Raw genomic sequence first — 15749 nt, forward strand, 5'->3', positions numbered from 1 at the left:
TGGATTCCTTATCTTATGTGTCCTTTTCAGCAAACCCAGAGAGAATAGATACTTCCCTTATGTAAGAGCTTACATTAAAATTGTGCATCTGAACCTTTCTTCCATGTCTGCAGACACACAATACTGCAAGAAATTTGTAAGGTTAAAGTTCTCCAACACTTTTTAACCTTAAGAATTTCTTCTGGTTGCTTATAACTATTTAATTATTTCCACATGAGACGTTTGCCTAGTGTATTGGGCTTATGTGGCAAGGTTTTGGCAGCAGGGGGCCTCAGGGGTGGCCTCTGAGCAGAGTCCAGCAGCTGCCCTGTGTCAGATCAGAGCCAGCTCCAGCCAGCTCCAAAAGGGACCCACTGCTGTCCAGAGCTGATTTTATCATATGCATTCTTATAAATCATCCTGGAAAACCGAATTTTCTCCCTGCCTCTGTTATAGTATTCCTCTGTGATTCTAGGCAAGGAGTTGAGTTAATTTTGCCTTTAATTTTAAGATATTTTTTTTTTGCCCTTTTTCTTCCCTAACTGAAAATTAGAAGTAATTTTCCTCTCAAGCTCAACATAAAAATGAAGTCATTTATTTTGGTTGTTATGAACATGATGGGGTTAGAGTGAGCACCACAGAAATGCCTTTGCTAGGCACATTACACAGCGACTATGGCAATCCACTGAAGGACTGAGACACATAAAAGAATAGAACAAATATCCCTTAATCAGCATTGTCTATTCAATGTATAGAATGGAGCAGGCATCCTATGGAAAATAATGAATTTATAATCATGCATAAAAAACTTATAATCCATATACGTATGAGAGAAATGAAACCTATATGAGTTCTGCCAGAAGCAGAACTTAATAAAAGAGTTACTTTATAGCAATGATTGCAATTTTCAAAACTATGTCTCAGTTACATTGGCTCAGTATACAAAGCACAATGTCCCGATAGATCTTGTAAAGTAAATTGGTTCTCTGTGCCCCATTATGGTTGTAGTGTACAGGGGCTGTATCTGCAGGATCTGCTTGTTTCCCAGATAAGAGTTTCTGTGCTGAGAGAATTCCAGACTAATTAAATATTTTCCTGGAAAGTGGTGGGACCCATTTAAATGAGTGAAAGAGAAAGTGTTTAATAAACATTCAATGAGCAAGCATTGTCTGGTGTCTTTTTGAAAAGAGATGTCACTGGGGAATCAAGAATACAAGATATTTATATTTAAACAAAACTGTTTTGAAGCTCTGTAATCATGCTGGAAGTTTCTCAAAGACATTAAAAAGAGTATCATAAGGTGTCAGCATAACTGTACATGTTCTCCCAGCGTAGTCTCAGGGAAGCTTTCAGAGCCGCTAAGCAAAGGGAAACTGGGAGTAGCTTTCACAACTTGAAAAGAACAAAAATGTCATTAGGAAATTATGAATCTCTTAAATAAAAGTGATGACATGAAGAGGTAGCTTCAGCAGTTACCTCTTGAATTCCTGAAGTGAAATAGATCTAGTTATCAGGCTAATCCTTTCTTACCAATACCAATTGCTGTAGTAGGCCGTGACAGAAATGTTTTTTTGCAGTTGTGTTTTTTTCTGTTGTGAAGTTGGGTTATGTACAGTATTGGAAATTTGTCCTGCTTGAGAAGTGAAATGCTAATATTTGGGCCAACTATTTTTATTTCTATATCAGACAAGGAGGATTTCACAAAGAAAGTTCTCAGAAATGGCAAGACAAGAATCACAGAATGATTTAGGTTAGGGGGGATCTCTTGAGATCATTCAATCCAACTCACCCTGATCAAGTACAGCCACCTAAAGCAAGTTGTCGAGGACTGTGTCCAGATGGCTTTTGAATATTTCCAAAGATAGAGACTCCCCAGCCTCTTTGAGCAACCTGGTCCAGTGTTTGACCACACTCACAATAGCAAAGGGTTTTCTAGTGTGTTCAGATGAGAGTTCACGTGTTTTAATTTGTGTCTACTGCCTTTTTTCCTGTTACTGGGGACAACTGAGAAAAATCCCCTTCATTCCCTCCCTTCATATATTTATACACAGTGATAAGATCTGCCTTAGCTTTCTTTTCTTCAGGTTGAAGTCCCAGCTCTCTCAGCCTTTCCTTATAGGAGAGATATTCCAGTCCCTCAGTCATGTGTGTGACCCTTCACTGGATTTGCTCCAGTAAGTCCATATCTTTCTTGTACCGGAGAGCCCAGACTTGGAGACAGTACTCCAGGTGTGACCTCACCAGTGCTGAATAGAGGGGAAGGATCTCCTCCCCCAATTTGAAGGTAACACATTGCCTAATACATCCCAGAATACTGCTGGCCTTTTTTGCCATGAGGGCGCATTGCTGGGTTATGTTCAGCTCAGGTCCACCAGGGCCCCAAAGTCCTTCTCAGTAAAGTTGCATTGCAGCTGGTCAGCCCTCAGTCTGTACTGGTGCCTGGGGTTGTTCCTGCCCAGCTGTAGGACTTCCCCTTGTTGACTCTATGTCAGTCCCTTTCTCCAGCCTGTTGAGGTCCCTCTGTATGGTAACATGACCCTCTGGTGTAACAGCCTCTCCACCAAATCAGGATATTTGGACATTAGAAAATATTACTCTTCTTCTGGTGTAAATAAGAAGGAACCTGACAGCCTGAAAGCTTCCAGTCACCCACAGAAAAAGGCTTGAAACACCAGTTAATTGTTTCTCTGCCAAAGGCACCATCTCTTCATCAGCTTCTTTAACTTTGCTTTGAAGCACCTGCAGTACAATACCTTGGATGGTCTCTACCACATTTCTTAGCCACTTCTGATTTTAGAAGTCAAGGAAACAAGAACCGTAGCCCAGAAAAAAATGTATATATATTAATTTGCAAAAATATATTTTTATTCTTCACTGAAACAGAAACAGGATAATTCCAAATACTTCACCAGGGAAAGCAAGTCAGAAAAGAAATAAAAGAAACACAGAGAGATAGCCCACCATGACACTGAGGATAAAATATTATCTGATCCATAGGCGATCATAGGTCAATTCCCAGCTCTAACTGACTCAGGGCTGGCAGTCCACATCCCCAGTGAGTGCCCTCACACAAAGATTACAGCTTTAGTTTCTTTATGGAGAGCAATAAATAATGAAGAAGAGCTTCAAAAGGAGGGACGGAGAAGGATTAACTACACTTCATCGATCCAAAACAGTAGGGGATTTGCATATAATTCTTCAACGCCTTCAGGATAATTCTTTAGCATTTTCCTGTTAGTAAATCTGTGAGGCTGTTTTTTCATCCTCTCCTCATCTTTTGTCCTGCAGCTGCACAGACTTTGCAGTGTGGGTTTGTTTAAAATGACAGATTTACACAAAAAGTTTAAGTTTTAGCAAACTGCCATGTTCCAATATAAACTGTTCTCACCAAAGAAAACTCTTATCAGCACTCCCTTTGACCTTCCATGTTATCATTTTCTTCTGTTGGGTCTATGTTTTTTTTGTCTGTTTTGCCGGGAGCAAAAACTATATATTCACAAAGAGGTTAAATTTAAAGAAAATATATTAAGTGGAACCAAATGAAAAGATTTGTTTTCAATTCTGAAGAAAAAACTACACAACAGATTACATGGTGAGTGTTATTTTATCAAATTTATCCTTAGGAGCTCTATCTTGATCAGGATGATGTGAACACAATTGTACCTATGGAGTCCTGGGCAATGCCAGACAGTCCAATATCATTGCCACACGATGTTGTTGTGTGTCTTCTGTTCTTTTGGATCTGTACTTTTCTGATAACTATCTATGTCTGGGAAATAGTAAGGTCAAAATCATGACATGATGTTATTTTAAGAAAATCAGCACCATTAAAGCATGTTGTCTGCACTGGGCAATTCTAACATTAGCACCTTCTAGCTCTTATTTTGCCACCATGGTTACATGTTAAAAGTGTTGTAATGTGCTACTTACAGAATGGAAAAGCAAAACAAGAAGCAGTGACTTTAGAAAATTTGTTAAATATATTTTCATTAATGATCTACAAGCAAATTCTTCTTGCCAGAGCTATGAAGCATCTAAGCCTTTACACTATTTTGCCAGGGCACTGTACTGTATTTATCATCTCTCCCACCTCTGGTTTCATTTTCAGGCTTTCACAAGATTCCATAGAGCGACCAGGATTCAGAAATGACTGTCAAGTCTTCTTTTATAGATTTCTCAGTTTTACCCGTAGAATTTCACTGCAATTGCAGGAAAAAGGAAAAGAGGCAGACAATGAAAGACACAAGACTGTGTAGTATTTCACAAAAGGATCTCACTTTTCGTCACTATAAACTATTTTTGGAAGAAAAATATCTCCTGCAGAGTTAGACATTCACCGCAAGAGACAGCTACATTTATATGTCTCATTGACAAACCTAAAAAAGAGACTCTTGCATTCATTATAATTTCAGAATAAATAAATAAATAAGGATGCGAGAAAAGGGCAATGTCAATTTGCAGAAGGAATTCCCAAGACAGAATGGAGTTCATTAGAATCAGAAAGGTTCTAGGGGCACAATAACAGACTTTCCATAATACACTGAAATATAGCTCAATATAATAAAACAATAGTAAAGTAATAATAGAAATGTATTATTCTATTTAGAGGAAGAGATTCTTTGGGGCAGAGAAAAGGGTATATAACCCTTAACTACTTTGTTTAATCTTTTTATAAGTGAAGTGCTTATGGTTTTCTTCGCTTGTAATTTTCACAATGATCTGGAGTGTTCCCTATACCTGGTTTTGTATTATGTACAGACAAGTTGTTACTGTGAAAATTGCATTACACATTACTTTCTAAAATTTAGTGAAATGTAAAGATATTGCTAAGCAGTTGTGATTTTACACAGGGCTCAATTCTGTGTTGGAAATCTGAGTTCAGAACTGAATAGTCACAGAGACTTGAAGTCCTTATGAGAAAAGTACATACTATGACAGGGTGGACACACAAAGGATTGGTGAAAGCATGATAAGATGGCACTTGGGGCCAGGTCTATTGGTACAAGTTTCAGTGGACTCTTAAATGGATCTTGGAGTGGTGACTAAAGCAGTTAAATACATTTTTGTTATTGTGTATATCGGTTTGCTTTTGTGATATTATCCTAAATGCAAGGATCAGAGCAGACTGATGGAGGAAACAAAGAGAAAATAAATCAGTGAGGACAACGCTGTTTGGTTCCAACTAAAAGGATAAGATTTATTTTTCTGTGGGTTTATCAGCAGCAGCTGGAATAAGCCTTCCAAAGAAAGACACACAAATTGCAGCTAGCCCCTATCTCTCCCAAGCTGGAGACTGTGGAAATTGAAAGGCCAGAGGGGATATTATAAATTACAATGTAGATAAGACACATGTAGATGGTAGCTTTTTTTTTTTTTTTCCAAAAAGTTGTCAACCATTGTTACAACCCCAACAATCTCTGCAATATCATTCCATATACCTGTTGACAGATGATTGTGACATATAAAGCAAGTGGCTGTGATTTTTTTATTTTTTTTTTTTAGTCTGTCACCTTGAAGATTAGAGCCCTTATTTTTTTCCTGGTGCTTTGTTTCTGAAAAAGTGTGATTTATTTACAAACCTAAATGATGAACGTCACTTAAAATAGAAAAAGTGTTAATCAGATGTAAATTGGTAGTTTGGATTTAATTACAATTCACTTTAAATTAAGTAGGAATTTTGCCATGGCATTTTGTCTGTAAACTCTTCCCTAAAAGGCAATTTTGACTTACATACTACTGAGGCTCTTAGGAACCACTGTCATATTATTGATATTTTATGTAATTTATGTGTGAAATTATGGAACAAGGACAGCCACAAGATGGCAAAGTATGTCAGAATTCAAAGTGACTCATTTATATGTTCTTCGATAAATTAAATTGTTATTTTTTGTTTGTTTGAATTTGTAGAAATGAAGTTGACAAAAAAATCAACAGCAGGAAATAGCTTCAGCTATGCAACAAAAACACCTGGTTTAGACTTTGTGATGGATGTAAGCGAAGTTAAAACAAGTTTTAAAGTTTTCTATTGACTTTCAGTTATAGACAAGTCAAATATTGGTACTTGCCTGTTTCAGTTCAGTCTTTCATGTAAAATGAAGACTTTCTTTTCCTGCCTCATGAAAGCAAACCCAGTCTTTCTGAAAATGGTAAAGTTGAAAATCTTCATCATTTTACGAAGTTCATTCAAGACAAAATAGTGAAAAGATGGAAATGTGTTATCATGGTACAAAATAGTCAATGTTTTAATTAGAAAATACTCAATATTTGTCTTTAATAGCAAATGTGTTAACATTTAAAATCTCAGAATGAGCTGAGAAAAAGTGTAAAGTGTATGGTCAAGTGTTTGTGATTATATTATCTATAGATATCTTCTGTATCAAAATGACAAGGAAGTGCTTAAACTAGTTCTTGCAAAGCAGCTTAGGATCTAGAACAGACACATACAACCTTGCTTTTAAATTGAGGGGAATGTTCTGTTGAATAGTCTGATGATAGCTATTGCATTCAGCCTGACTTTGTAGAAATTGCTTCTGGTGGAAATAGTAACTCATACAATTTATCTAGAGGGAAAAACAGCTCTGAGCTTATTGCACAAAAACCGATCTGCAGTGAAACAAATAGTTGGAGTAGTTTGAAGAACTGGAGGAATTTTGTTGTTGTTGTTGTTGTTTTTATTTAAACTTTTTAATCTTCTAGGATATAAATAAAAAAAAAGACCCTCTTTCTTCACAAATCAATTAAGTTTTCATTAAAAGTTGTGATCATATCAATTCAGAAATGAAATAAAGGTATCTCAAAGTAAAAGTCTTTATGATTAGTCTTTATAAACCTTTATGAAAACAGCTGGTTTAGTTGACTGCAAGTTAAAGATTCCTAACCTTTATGCCAGAAGCAACTTGAGTCCTTTGGTACACAGTGTCCTCTCCTGCTTCAGGCATACCTCCATGTCTTTGCTGTTGCTGTAAATGCCACTGGCATGTGGCCTGGATTGTGTGTGTAGCAAGAGGGAGTCCCCCAGTGCAAGGAAAGAGGGGTTCAGGGTGGGCTGGTATGAGCCAAGTCCTATCACCCACCAAGAAACATGGGGATGCACAGGCATGGAGATCATGTATGGGTGTCAGAGAAGCAAAGCCTGGATGAAATCTGGATCCTCCTGGTTGTTGGGGAATGCCCTACGTGAAAGAGTTTCCAGTCCTGGCAGGTCCTCACCACCTCACCTTGTTGTCATTAGTCAGAAGATTTTGGTTTCAGCTTCACTGGATTTCTGTCATAGGCACATGAGAAAATGAAATGCCAGCTTGCATTGGAGCTGGCAGGGATTATGCTTTTCTGTGTACCTAGAATCTGAATGGGCATCATCAAAGGACTGGCAATCACACCTCCTTCAAGTTTCTCTATTCGGTATATTGTATTTTAATAAAACACAGCCTTCACTAGTCTCATGCCTTAGGAATAGACACAGAGCTTCCTGATAGATGAAGAAAGTGGTTATTACACAATGCAAATATCTGCCACTGGGATAAATCTATAATTAGGATATCCACTTCTGGACATTTTCCAAATACGTCTAAACAGTTATGCCAATTACTGGTATAATTGTAAATGAATCAGAATATGCATCATCAAATGAATCAAACTGGAAGTTGTACAGTTTGCCTTGCTAATTATACTGCTCACAAAATAGCTGACATGAGATATCTGCTACCTGCTGACTGGGGAATGCAGGGGGTTCTTTATGCTAATACTGAACACTCTTAATAAGTAGGTTATTTAAATAGAAAAATATAAATAACTTCAGAGAGTGATCAAGAGTGGTTATTTTAACATCTAGGACATTCCCATTCTATTGGATTTGGAAAGCATGCATTGGTGAGGACACCTTTGCAGTGTGTTAACAGAAAATACAGATGCTTTTTTTTTTCCTTTTTTTTTTTTTCTCCTCAGTTTGAAGTCTGAGTCCGGCTCCACACAGCTTTTTCTTTTAGGGTTTCATCTACCAGTACCAGCAAAACTTTCTGTGACAGACCAAAGTGTATGTCCAGGTGTTTGCTGGCAATCACTTTATGCCCAGTTAAAGTAAGGATATTCCTGAGATCTCTATAATTCCATACCCCTCCCCTCCTTAGAGAATTTGACCCTTTTTATTGATTCTGGAATGATAGAAATAAAATGTGTTTTATTTTATTTTATTTTATTTTATTTTATTTTATTTTATTTTATTTTATTATTTTGTTTATTAAGGGAACTTTTAAGTAGTTATTTGTCATGGATTTTTGCCATGGTTATTTACAAAGAAACACATGGGGAACTCACAGGATTGACAGTTAATAATATCAGATTGATGTCATACTCATTGGAATAACCTTCATTTTGCAATTGACCCCTCTCAGTGGCGCGAATACTTGACTAATATAACGAGCTGTGCCTGCTCCCCCACCACCAGCTGGTTCAGTCCCACACAAGATGACAGCGAAAGCTGGTGAGGGGGAAGCAGCAGAGAGGAAGGGGAGACTAAAGCTCTTGCTGCCTCATCTTTGGCGTTGCTTGCTTCGCTGTGCAGCTCAGCAGTGGCAGAAGTGCCTCACAGGTGCCTCTTCAAACAATGATGCAAGTGTTCATGCGTCCTCACCACTTGCAGGAGTCAGGGGAATCAGCTCATCTGCAACCCCTAGCAGCAGTCTTACAAATCAAAGAAGAAGCTTGTTAGCAACGATAGCGAGTGCCAGGCTCATGATGATCTCTTTTGCCTCTTGCGTTTTGCTTCCCTTCAAAAGATCTGAGATTACAGCACACATGGAATAAGGGTGGTTGTAGAAGCAGCCACATCTCTATGAATGGCTGTAAAATTTTTCTTGTTCAAAGCAGGGAAGAACTGACTCTGCAAAAACATGGGGTGAAAGGGAGTTCACAGTCCTGTTTAATTGCTGTAATTATCCAGAAATAAATCCAGACAATGGCTTTTTCCACCTTATACCTTTTAAAATATAGAGAGGAGAGAGAGAAGAAAGAGGCTCAAAAGCTTAAAGAAGAATAAGTGTTCAAATAATTATATATGCAAAAGTGAACAGAATTATGTTTGGTTCTTACCTTCTATGGTCTATCTCAGATGGCTCACAAACACTGAATATAGGGAGACTATAATTATCATTAGGTACCTGATTAGAGTTAAGTGTGAATAATAGCACTTTTCATCCACAGGCTGTACTCACACATTGGTATGTAATAGTGCCCTACTCCTTCCTGAACTTTACCGTATAATGTGATAATTTAGGGGAAAAAAGGAGTACCTGAGAATTCTTCTCTTTGATCTCCCAGGTATCCTTATCCACAATAACTATCCAATAAACCAAGTACATCTCTCTAATTTTTATATTTTTATACATCTCTTTTTTTCCTCATATTGAAAACTGTCTTTAGCCTTCTAACAGAATTTTAGAGACACCCACATTCTGCAATATCATGCTTCAGAGAGTAAAGTATCTCTAATATAGGTTCTTGCTTATTTTCTTATGCTGCTAAGAAAGCCAACCTCTGCTCAGAGAAAACTGCTTGTAAAACAACTTGAGCAAAAACATGACATATCTTAAACTCCCTCACCCTTTTTGGCATATCTGTTATGTTCACTTTTAAACAGTAGCCCCATCAGCTTAGGTGCAGTGGTGTCTTTTGATATGGCCGTAATATCTATGCTTTTGCAGAGCTTGTCCCTGCTCTGTGATGCCTACTGCCTCTGATGTCTGCATACTGGAGAGCTGTGCTTTGAAAGAAAGAAAAAAGCCTGAATCTACTTAGAGATTAGGAGTTTAAAGAAAAGAAGAAGAGGAAGAAGGAGAAAAGAAGAAGAAGGAGGAGGAAGAGGAGGAGGAGGAGGAGAGGGAAAACAGAACTCAAAATTGGATAAAAGAGGCTGTGAAATACTTAATTTTGGACAGTGTCTTGGACCACTGAATCAGTAACAAAACTCTTGCCCTGGTTACAGTGGATCCTGGGTTTCACTGTTTTTGTATTCCTGAGCAGAGGGTAGATGTTGTCCAGGAATAAAATAATGACTGTATGAATATTATGCAGCACTTTGTCATATAAACTATGACCTTCCACTGCTTAAAAGTTTTCACTCATCATTCTGAAAAAAATTGAGGTTAAATGCTATGGACAAGCTCTTCTGCTACTGATGATTTGAAAGATGAGGAAAGTGCATAACCTAGATGATATTTACAAAATACAATCTGCCTTTTGATAATGAAGATGATGACGATGTGTGAGAGTGACTATCCGTTACAATGTGATACCTGTTGTATATTAGGTATTACGTTACTGGGACAAAAGTATTTGAAATCCCCAGGAAAGAGTTTGCAATTTATGTTGATGGCTATTAAAATATAAGGAAACTTCACCTTTCTCTGCTGAAAACAAACAAACAAACAAACAAAAAAAAAAACAAACAGAAGAAATCAAAATATATAGAAAAAAATGAAATAATAGGTTAAAGACAAAATTCTTGAGTAAATCATAACAAAGGTAATGAAGGAGTTTCCAGGACATAAATTTGAGATAGTAGAGAAATTTATAAAGGAATATAAGAATAGATGAGAAAATTTTGAGTGCAAAGAGTGAAAAAAAAAAAAGAACAAAATAAAAAACTGGGGAATACTGAAGAAGTACATTATCTTGAGCTGTTCCTTGCACTTTTCATCCACTCAGCATCATTTCCAGTGAAATATCCTCTCACAAAAGTCTCACCTATGCTTCCCTTCTTCCTTGCCAGCCACCAACAATCTTGCCTCCTCCTGCCAGCCCTCTCCTTCAGCTCCTCTCAGCTGAGGGGGACAGAGTCTGTCCAGCCCTTACAGGTTGTCCTGTGCTGAGAGGTGGTGCTTTACATCACCTGATTGTATTGTCTCATGAAAAGGGACAACACATCCTGCCAGGCCATATGCTCTGCCATGCAGACTGCCTCACACGGTGCAGGAAGGAGGCAACTCATTACTATCTTCCTCCTCTACTAGCTGCCCAGAAAAGGAGCTCTAGGGTTTCCAGTTCTTTTCTCTCCAAAGGAATATGAGCTTTTACTTGAGACAAGGAAGATAGAGGCCAAAAAACTGTTTCCATATCAGTTTTGGGGATGCAGAGTAGTTGTCTCCTTCCCTAGGCAAGCTTACAGTGGGATTTGAGGGGGAGTGAGGAAAAAGCCTGTACAAATCCCAGTTCCCAGAACCAAAGACCACACAAGGAAGAGGAGAAACACAAACACAAGAAAACAAAATTGCTATGCAGGATGACAAAGCAGTGTGTGGAACAAAGATGACAACAATGGTAATTGATGGGGAGGGAATAAGGGAGGAAAGCTTGGGCAAATGGAAAAGACAAAAATAAACGACCAGCCTTCTCAGTGCCTGTCATACAGAAGCCTCCTGCTTCCAACCACTGCTGGTGCCACCAGCTGCTTCTCCTCCATGCTGCCCTCCCACCAGATCTCTCTGCTTCCTGTTACTCACAGTAAATGGTGATAATAATCATCAAGAGTGATCAGCACAGCAACTTGCAGTACTACTCCCATCAGGAGCTTTCTCCATAACACTCTAAATCCCAGAGAGACAAGAGAGCAAAGCAATGATCAGATTATAATAAGCATCATTCACTTTAGACTGCACATAGTCAAAGTGCAGAAAGCTGAGCCTTGACAGTGGAAGAGCCTTTGCTCTCACACTGTGTTCCTGCTGGAGAAAAAAACAACAACCCTGTTTCATCCCTCCTAGTTCCTACCATTTTTCCCTGTGATTTTAGAGCCTTCACAACATTGAAAACATGAACTGCAATGGATTTCTTATCTCACCCCACTTGCCATTTCAATTTATTGGCATCTCCTGCTTAAGTCATGGTAGTGACAAATCTTCTCCGTCACATTTATGGTTAAGATATGCTGCAAAAAATAAGAATATCAAACATATGCTGGTTGTAAAGAAACAAAGATTGCAGATTTTTTACTGTGTATATACAAAAAGAGAGAGCATTTTGCTCAATACATTTTTTATATAGTAGTTCCAGATTCAGGAAGGTAGAAACAATATCATACATAACTGAAATCCATAGACTTTTAATTTTGACTTTTCATTATGAGTCCTTGGAAATAAACTACTTACAGCTCAATTGGACAATTCGTGCAACGTTTTTGACAGTTGTGGAAGAAAATAGAAGCCTGAAACAAACTAACCAACAGAGCTAGGTAGAAACGGAGCATGCAGACAATTGTCAGTATTTTTAAACTCCTTGCCGCAGCCTAAATTCCATTAACATGAGGCTTGGAAGGACACATCTGTTATTCTTTAAGGAACTAAAGCACTTGGCTGGTCTCCTAGCTCTTGAACAAAGTGTTCAGGGCTCACATGGCAACATTTTGCTGCATATAACGAATCTGTTTAATTTAAATTATTTTTCTAAAGGAAGAAAGAAAGGAATGAGTAATGATTGAGAAGCATCTGTGAAGGATCTGCTATACTTTGCATTTTTTTTTGCAAAATCTGTCTTCATATGTTGGTTCATCCATCATCTACAGTACTAGAAGCAGCACAAACATGTGGAAGTACTCTAGATAAAAAGTGAAATGTCTAGAGATTAGTTTAGCTTCCTGATATACAATCTTATATGTTAATGGAGAGTTCACAGAATAGGTGTGAAGAAAGCTCAGTTTAAGTTGCAGCTATTCCCACCAAACTGATTCAAAATACTGGCAAAGCTTTTCTTCTCTGAGCCACTTTTGTGTTGGAGTAAACATGCATATTGTAAAAGGAGAATTCAGGTTTCCTTGAATTGGATTTTGGTGTAAGAATCTGATTCTTAAGATTTCGTAAAATTCAGATTTAGGAGTGTAGGGAAGAAATAGCCAAGTGTGAAAAACAAGCCAAGAGAATAACATTATCCAAGGAGACAAAACAAGGGTTAAGTGAAACCAGATGTGTTTGAAGCTGTCCATGAAATAATGTACCAAGAAAACCACAAAAATAAATTACAGAAAGAGAAAAGTTCCTATTCAGTCTTCAGGTGAAGAGATTCATCTTGACATATTTGAGTGGCTGCATATCTCATACTAGGATAAGTGTGTCTGTGTGTATGTATGCTATATAGACATTCACAGTGGGTTAGTAAAGAAAGAAAAATTACAAGGAGCAGTTACAATAAATATGCAGAGGAAAGGTTTTGTGATTTGGTTAGTAGGCTTTAACTACTGCACTCAAAGCCTTTCAGTAGTCAGGTTTTTCAGTATCCTCATAGCTAATACAACCTGTAAATGTTGCATAGGGTGGATAGCTTTATGGGTATTTTGGGGTTTTGATTCCTTCATTCAAAGGACTTAAAAAAACACAAGTGTTTTTTCTCTGTCCATCCAAGTTCCAGATGCCTCACAACTCATTCTGGTCACATAAGTATTTCAAATACTACTTCAAGTAAACCCCTCCAATTATAAAAAAACCACTCTAATCATGCATTTAGGAACATATGTTTAACTTAGCTTCATCTATTTTAAGCAGAACAAAAGCCAACTGAAAAGTTTCAAAGGAGATTACACCACTTTGAATGGAGACACTAATAGTTGGTGTATTTCTTTTTATTATTATTTTTTTATTTTTTAAAGAAACACAAGATATAAAGCTGAAAGATAATATAAATAAATTATGGGAGAATGAAATTTCAGCATGTATGGACTTAAGGATGATTGCCAGGAAATCCCCACCTCTCATGCCAGCTCTGTCAGTGATTTGCTGTATAATATAAAATTAAGAGGGATGAAGTTTCTAAGAACAAGTAATTTGCATTAGGCTAAATGATGTCAAAGAAAATGGACAAATTTGCAAGCCTTTCAAGACTTTAAGTCATGGAATATCTCTGTCCCACTTTTGTCTGTCTGTAGCAACATTCAACCTGATCTACTTAAGGTACTGGCTGATCCATCTGAGCTCTGCTGCTGAGATACACAATCATGCATGTGTGCTCCTGGGAAACACTTTGGCATCAGTTCAGCAGAGGCACTGAAATGTGCCAGGCTTCATGCTCACAACTAATTTTGGTCCAAGGACTTGTGGTATCTTACTTGGAGTACTCCCATGTATCAGAGCTTGTAAACTATAATTTCAGTGTGCAGCTTTAACATGGCACAGATACAAGTCTGCCTTCATGCCCACAGCTCTGCCCAAGCAGTTATAGTCAGCACCATGTCACTTTTAAAACCATTTCTCTGCACCCCTGCACAAGATATCCACTGCTATGTCAGGGGTAAAAGTTAATAAGTAGTGTGGATTTCAGTTCACCTCCCACTTTTACAGGTGGAAGAATGTGAAGCAGCATGTAGGAAAACTCGAGAATCTTTGAGTCATTTTGCTCCACTGTACTACAAAGGGAATTTTACTGTTTAGAGGGAGACAGATGATGAAACACTTGCTCAAAATACAAGAATGATTGACCTTCAAGGCCAGCAGACCCGGTGTCAGTAGACAGCATAACTTCTTGCTGAGTAGTAGAGGCTGAATGAAATGAATGCCTTCAGTGCGTTCTTCATCCTCAAACTCATTTTCTGAGACTCATGAAGGAATGAAAATTGTGCCACAAAATAGCACCAAGCTAATAACATTTCCTCTCTTGCATTTCTTTCCTCCATCTGCTCATTCTTCCTGCACATCAGATTGATCCAAAGAATGTTTGGCTGAAGGTCTGTCTGGCCTATAAGCCTCTTGCAACTTCCGTAATCTGCAGTAGAGAGAAATACTGAGTGGTTCTCAATGATTTTCCTGTGTAAATGTTGACCTCAGAAGGAGCAAAAATACCTGCTCTGTTAGCATTGCATGAATTGTGCCTTGTCCTTTTCACTCAAAAGCAGAGAGGGAAGGAGAGGTTCAAAGAGCCTAGAATTCAAAGTTCCTTAGACAAAGAGCTTTCCTTCAAGCCTGTAGACTCTCAAATCTTTTAAGTGTGTTTTCTTGACATCATGTTAGTGTGTGATCATGAAAATGGAGGCTTGCTTGTTTGACTTCTTCTTAGAAAGAAAGAATTCTCCCATTCTTCAAAAGACATTTTCACAACAAAAATTTTAAGATTTTCCATTTCTGACTTTAAACAAAGACATTTAGCAGCAGTATTTCCTGAAGGCCATATTCTATCCTAACATATATATTCATAGATGTAGACCAGAGAATTTGCCTTGAACCTGAGAAATGCTTGAAAGAGCAGAAAGAGGTGGAGAATGCAACACATAAAGATACAGAAGAGTGACCTAGAGATAATTAGGCAATCATGTAATGATTTAGCATTTTCTAGCAAGCCTGTGGAGATGACTGCATCAAAATAACTTTCACTAATCTATGTTTATATGTTTAAATAAAATGGAAGGGCACAAATGGAGAGGTGGACCCTGCAACTCAGGCCCTCATTTGAGCTGCGAGAGGCTGGGTAGGAATTTGAAATTCTCTTCCACAGGCCAATTATATACATTGATCATTAGTCTACTGGCTATTTTTACACAATTTTGACTGCTTTAGCCAAAAATTCTGTGCTGAAAAATCTCTGTCATTCATTCTCATTGACATCATTTTATTTGTATCAGGTTTCAGAAACTGGCATTTTCCCACTGCAGAGCTCTTGGCTAGCAGAATTAGCATGCACTCTCGGTGACAGTTTCATTACTGCTTTCGTTCATTTGCACCCTGGTGGATGAAACATAGCTCTGGAGTTGAGGAGAGCTTTACTCTGCCAGTTTTCTGCATAGTAACCTTGGGAAAGCT

This window comes from Cygnus atratus, chromosome 1, assembly GCF_013377495.2.
Source record: "Cygnus atratus isolate AKBS03 ecotype Queensland, Australia chromosome 1, CAtr_DNAZoo_HiC_assembly, whole genome shotgun sequence".
Taxonomy (NCBI): domain Eukaryota; kingdom Metazoa; phylum Chordata; class Aves; order Anseriformes; family Anatidae; genus Cygnus; species Cygnus atratus.